Genomic DNA, 7184 nt, shown 5'->3' with positions numbered 1-7184 from the left:
CACCAAATGTTATCAAATAAGTTAAATCCTGTTGATAATAATAATACTTAGATAACACATATCTAAGCTATATCCGATAGCGCACTAGCTGCGGAACCGTAGCTCTTAGGTCCGCAAAATCAAAAAAAAAATATAAAAAGGACCATAAGAGTTACGGTTCCGCAGCTAATAGCGCACATGTTTGAAAAAGCAACACTGTGCCCAAATTAAATGGAACACGGATCACATCGATAACGGAGTTGATTCCGGAAAACTAAGTCATACATAAAAAAAGAGAAAGAAAAAGAAAAAATAACCAAGATATGTATGTGTATTCACAATAATTTATCAAATACATTTGTGGAATGAATTATATTATAAATACTAATATTATGAAGAAGTTATATCTTACCAAATAGTGCTTCTCTTAACTATTAGGTAAACTAACATGAGGGATACTAAGTTAAAAGCTGTAAACTTAGTAAATTGTTACAGCAAATATGCAATAAAGATATTGTTACGTTAAAAAAAAAAAAAAAAATAATTGATCAGGCACAGATTTTCCATCTCGTCCAAGACATCGCTGATATAAATCTACAATATAAGTTTCATAAAAATCTGGCATGAATTGTACACATGAGAGCACTAACGATGCAATTTTCCATATAATTATTCATGGAACTAGAAATATAATAGAAAAAGTGTTCATAGTCTTCTTTTTTTTTACAATGCTTGCATAAGTTGTCCTCAGTAATTTTCCACTTTTTTAAAAGTTCATTACATGGCAGTATGTAGTGAATAAGTTTCCATCTAAATATTTTCAATCTATTATCAGTGAGATGTTGAAAAATAAAAACAAAGCTATTTTTCAACTTAGTATTTAAATTTTTCTCAAATATTTTTTCCCACATAAGAAAACCATTTGGTTTATCACAACTTTCTTTCAGTGTGAAGATTTTATAGAGTTCTTTTGTGCTCATTAAGGGAGTAATTGTCTTGTGCATAATTTTTAAGTCATTTACAACTTTCACTTTAGTTTTAATAGAATTTTCTGTACGAAAAATTGTTTTCCAATTAATTGGAATTGCTTTTTTTAGCATATATATTTGCTTTATCCAATTTTGTTTATATTTAAGTTTAGATAAAATGATAGTTTCAGAGATATTACCCTGTCCATCAATGATATCATTTATATTAATAATGTCACTTTTTATCCAATCTTCAAAGTTTAAGCATTTTCTGTTAAACCTGATATTATCGTTTCCACACAAAACAAGTGATTTGGTGACAACTATTTTTCCTATAATAGTGAGATTTCTTTTACTCAAAACAGATATTATTTTTTTACTTTTTAAAAGTTGTTTTTCAAAGTTTAGTTTTTGACATTCTTGTTTATTGTAACCAAAGTAAATTCCAAGGCTTTTGATAGGTGCAGTACACAAAAATTTATATCTTCAAATTTTTCCCGACAGTGTTTCAATCGGCCTAGCCATATCCCTTCAGTTTTTGTTTTATTCAATTTCAAACCCGAGAAAGTACCAAATATTTCTATTAAATTAATTGCTAGAGATACGTCTTTTTTGTTTCAAGAAATAGAGTAGTATCATCAGCTAATTGGCAGATTTTCAAAGTATTACTTTTACTGTCTAGTTTTATTTCTAGTCCTTTTAAGTTTTTATTTTCCCTTATCTTGATTGCCATAACTTCTACAGCTAAAACAAATAGTAATGACGATAACGGACATCCTTGTCGGATCCCACGAGATGTGTCACCAAGGTCCAGAGCACTGTTAGATAAGGGGGAGCTAATTCGTATGTACTCGAACCAAGGGACAGGGGGTCAGTCTATCGCTAGACTTAATGTTCTGATAGGCATAGCTAAAACGCAAGGAAGGTTTTCATAATTTAATCAACGATAACAATTTAGATGAATGATGATAACAATCAATTAGAAAACAATGCCAAATAATAATAATCTAATTAAAGTACAAAGTATCAAATCTAAATATCAAATCCAAAGTAAAACTAATTCTCTTTACAATGTAAAATATAAAATAAATGCCAAAACTACTTAATCATAAAATGAATTTAATTTCAAAATCAAATTGTAAAAGTCTCAAAAAATATAATAATTCTCAAATAGAAATTGCCAAAGTAAAAATGTGAGTCAGAGATAAATTTTGTCTCAACACTACACCGTCAACTGGTAGACTGGTAGACAGTCTTGTAGGTCCAGTATAATGACATGAGTAGCGAGAGGTTACTGTTCCGAAACACTGACTGCTTTCCAAAACATTTCGCAAAAATAAAATGTGAGTCAAAGATAATTTTTTGTCTCAACACTACACAGTCAACTGGTTGACTGATCGAAAGCCTAACAGATCCAGTATAATAGACTTTAGCAGTGTAAGTTTAGGTTTCCGAAAAGATGACTGCTTTTCCTATATTTCACAACGCTATTTATACTTAAACCAAAAACTAATCAACATGACACGATATGTAAATAGTACTCTCAGTAGCAAAATAGAATATAATCAAACAAAGCATAACCCCTTCATGTTTTGATAAAAACTTAAAATATCCTAGTGACATGCTAATTGCAATTAATATTTCAAACCAAATTACTTTGAGCAAACTGTGACATGTCGAGTACTTGCCACAACATAGGTAAAATTAATTAAACAAAAATTAATTCAAAATTTTACAAAATACAAACACAAAATTTTCTTTCTAAAATAAAACACACTTTTATACAAAATTACACTAACAAAAATATAAGCCAAAATACACACCAAGACAGATGCCCTGAAACGGGCAGAATCCCATCCATTATTAATAATGCATCCTTTAATATCAGAGTACATTGTCTGAACCCACCTGATGAAATTATTTTTAAAGCCAAATTTCTTTAAAGTCCCAAACATGAAGTCCCGTTCTAATGAGTCAACCGCTTTTGTAAAATCAAGGAATAAAATTGCCCCATCTATTTTGAAAGTTTCAGAGTAATCAATGACATCTTGTATTTGTCGAATATTAAAACCAATATACCTATTTTTGACATATCCTTTTTGGTCAGTGTGTATAATCTTTGGTAGCAGAGGTTTTAATCTTTGTGCTAAGGCATAAGCAAGTAATTTTGCATCATAGTTTAAAAGAGTAATAGGTCTATAATTGTCTAGTGATAAAGGGTCATTTTTCTTATAAATTAAGGATATTAAGCCAACTTTCTGAGTGTTAGATAGTTCTCCTTTTTCATAGCAGTAATTAAAAGTAGAGACTATAAAAGTTTTAAGTTCATCCCAGAATTCTCTGTAAAATTCCACATTTAATCCGTCAAGCCCAGACGCTTTGTTAAGTTTCATTTTAAGAATTGCATCAGTGCATTCATCAACAGTTATTTCCCCTTCACAAGTATTACTTTCACAGTCATTTAATTTCTTATATTACTTGAGAGAATCTAAATATTTTTTTGTTTCTTCTATCTCAGGATTTTTTGTAGAGTACAAATGTTTATAATCATTTGCTTCTAATTTTAATATTTTGTCTTGATCTCTTGTAACTTGACCTTTATCATCATATAGTTGGGTTATTGTTTTTCTACTCTGCCTAGATTTTTCCATCCCTAGAAAATATGCTGAATTTTTTTTCTCCCTCTTCAACCTATTTTACCCGTGCCCTAATTTGATTACCTTTTATGTTTTCATTATAGAGTTTTCATATTTCATTTTCTATATTATCTATTTCCTTTAATATGTTATTTAAAGAAATTCCTTGGTATTCCTAAACGGAAGATTTTATACACACACAAGACGAAATATACTTAACAACAAAATTATTTTCATTTACCTGTGTATAATATGACGCAGGTTTCTTCAAAAGTGATGATTTTCTATAAATTGTTTGAAATTTCACAGTGATATCATACTTTAACTTTGTTTAAACCTGTTTATTTACTTTGGACTTTGATTATTTATCCCTTGTAATTTTTTATTAACTGTGTATTTGCATTCAGGTGTCACAGGTCAAATTTATTCGTTCATTGTGTGTTAATTTACGTTTTTTGATTGAGTTAAGCCTTCCAATTGATATTTTATAGTGTGTTTTTCTATTTTGTGATGTTATACTATTGTTTCAGAAAAGGGAGAAGGTTTGGTACCATTAAAACGTTTAATCCCGCTGCAAATGTTTGCACCTGTCCTAAGTCAGGAATCTGATTACAGTAGTTGTCGTCTGTTTATGTAGTTCATACGTGTTTCCTGTTTCTCGTTTTTATATAGATTAGACCGTTGGTTCTTCCTTTTGAATGGTTTTACACTAGTCATTTTTTGGGGCCCTTTATAGCTTGCTGTTCGGTGTGAGCCAATGCTCCGTGTTGAAGGCCGTACCTTGACCTATAATGGTTTACTTTTATAAATTGTAACTTGGATGGAGAGTTGTCTCATTGGCACTCATACCACATCTTCCTATATCTATTATTGTTTTTATCATTGCATGTGTCTATAATACTATTTAATTCTGTTAATTTTTTTTTCCAACTTGCTGATTTGGTTTTTTTTATTCGTAGCTTTTGTTTTGCAATAGCTTATTGTCAGGTCTCTAACTTCAATTTTGAAATTGTCCCACAGTGTGTCATGGTCAGTTCTCATTTTTGCTTTGTTTTTAAATTTTTTAATTATTTTCCTAATTATTTCAACATAGTCTTCACTTTGAAGTACACTTCTGTTTAGTTTCCAGTATTCTCTTCCTTTTTGGCCTCTGTTTAGATTGATTTTTAAAAAAACACAGTTGTGATCTGTGTATTGTAATACTATTGGTCTAATAGCACATGAAACACAGTTTTTGAATACTCCAGGAGCTATTAAAAAGTAATCTATTCTTCTTGACTCGGATCTGTCTTTTCTGCTCCATGTAAATTGAATTTTATTTGGATTTCTGATTCTCCACACATCATTGAGCTTTAGGGACTTTATAAGTTTATCTAAGTTGTGAACTTTTTTTCTTTTTTTGTTGTTGCTTAGTTTTACTCTTTTTTTTACTCTAGATAAAATTTCATTATGATCTCCTCCTTAATAAGTTGACCCAAACTTTTTTCTTCTATTAGTGCATGGACATTTTTAAAAAAGATATTTCTGCTTTTTGGATTATTTGGTGCATAAATATTAACTGTTGTTATTATAGTGTCATTTATTTCAATATTAACAAGTAAAAGTCTTACTTCTTTATCTTTATAGTCATCAATAATTTTAAAGTTTAGATTTTTTTTCAGCCATATGGCAATACCTCTTGAGTTGCTTGAACCATTACTTAGTAAAAGTTTGCCTTCAAATTCAGTGTTTAAATTGTTTATCAAATCATATGTAAAGTGTGTTTCTTGCATGAGAAGAATGTCACATTTTTGGGATTTTGACCATTCAATCAATCTTTTTCTTTTATCAGGTTGATGTAGGCCTTTACAATTAACTGTACAGATATGAAGATGTTTGTTTAATACCATAGTTGGTGAGTATTTAATTTATTTGTAACACCTATTACGCTTTTATGTGTATAAAGTAAACATAGGTAAATCCCCGTTGAGTGATAACAATTAGGTCACACTTAAGTTGACCTTCACAGACCTCGAGACTATAAATAGACATCTTTTCAGTTGTTTTATTTTATCACTATTCCTGGTTCTAGAAGGACATTTATCTATAAATCGACTTGTACTTTGTCTTATAAATAGGCATAAGCTATTTATTATTCTTTTATATTTGAAACCCAAATTGTTTCTCTTTTATAATCATTACAATTTTTACTATTAAACAGTGTTAATTTTTTACCTGTATTCGTATTTACAGTCCTTTCGCAAAAAGGATGAAATAGCCATCCTACATATTTCGTTTTAGTGGTTAAACATGTGTCCACAAGTAAAGTGTTAGCATAGTTTGTTTCTGTTAAAAACATACAATTACAAGTTACATTCAAAAATAAGTAAAATCTATTGTTTTCTTTTACCCCATGGGTCATTATTTGGGTCATCCATGTGACTTCAAATACAAACGTTGACATGTGCATCATAATTTGAGTACATATTTGAGCACACTCAATGTTTTTTGAACAAATAAAATAAAATTATATATGCGTTTCATAATGAAATACATATTCAAATCAAGTTTTAAAAAAAGAACAATATTTATATACATACATAAATACATATTCAAATAAAGTCACAAAAAAAATAACAATATTTATATACATACATATGCGCTTATCCATCTTTAAATTAATTGTACACTTGGTACAAGGTGATGATGTCAATGTTGATAAATTAGTTGTATTTTTCCTGAGCCGTAAAAGTAATCTATTTTTATTTCTAGGATAAGAAGACAGCTCTGACTGGTTTTGAATGATGGAATGTCACCAGATCAATGAAAACTGGATTTTTATCAATGTAGCTTTATAAGAAACATTTAACAGTTTGCTTGATAATGATTCTTTGATAAAAGCAGTTTTGGTGCCAATTAAACGTTTTGTATGTTACAGTTTCTTTACTTTTTAACCCAGAGAAAATTTGAATAAAGTGGACGACTTTCTAAAAATATACAGGCAATGAGAAAAGAAAAATGAAAAGAATTATGTACAGTGACATTTTTTTTCTTTTTGTTATATGATAAAAAATCTACGTCGTTTAGTGTTAATTTCAATGATCGTTACAGAAACTAGGTTTTTGTTGTTTTTTATCTTTTACTTGTGTTGTTACTGGCACCGTCATGTAGCTTCTCTGTAGGAGTCACTGGAGACTTCTCTAAACCACTGATTGTTGTTTTGACTGGAGTCTCTTGATGTTGGTTTCTACGTAGAGACTGATTTGGACCTGAAATGAAACTGGTGATTTGTGATTGACAACGGAAATTTCTGTTGGTAGCTTCACTTGATTTTATGTTTATTCGTTTCCCTGCGAGCTGGTTTTATTTTCGGTCTGGCTGCCGGAGGTAAATCATTTTGTTGTTTACTTATAGGGCTCGAGCTCAGGTTCTCAGTCAAGATTGATTGTGTATTTATTGAATCATCGTGTGCGACTGTATTTGAAGCAGATTCATTTTCTGCATGTGCTACATTTTCTGCTAGTTGCATAGCTTCTATGTTCTCATTATTGTCTGTTTGCGGTTGTATGTTATCATCGCCCGGCTCGTAAAGATCTTCATGATGTATGCTCGAAGCGCCTTC

At 30.1% G+C, this 7184-nt stretch overlaps 1 long non-coding RNA gene across 1 annotated transcript; it reads left to right on the top strand.

The window, feature by feature from the left end:
- Nucleotides 1-4455: 4455 nt before the first annotated feature.
- LOC127704965 (uncharacterized) lies at nucleotides 4456-6648 on the top strand. Its single transcript, XR_007983592.1, has 2 exons — nucleotides 4456-5477; nucleotides 6335-6648. It is a non-coding gene; the product is annotated as an uncharacterized LOC127704965 (long non-coding RNA).
- Nucleotides 6649-7184: the final 536 nt, after the last annotated feature.

This window comes from Mytilus californianus, unplaced genomic scaffold (assembly GCF_021869535.1).
Source record: "Mytilus californianus isolate M0D057914Y unplaced genomic scaffold, xbMytCali1.0.p SCAF_6, whole genome shotgun sequence".
Classification (NCBI taxonomy): Eukaryota; Metazoa; Mollusca; class Bivalvia; order Mytilida; family Mytilidae; genus Mytilus; species Mytilus californianus.
Note: the sequence above shows the minus strand (reverse complement) of the source record. Positions and strands in the feature narration are given on the sequence as shown.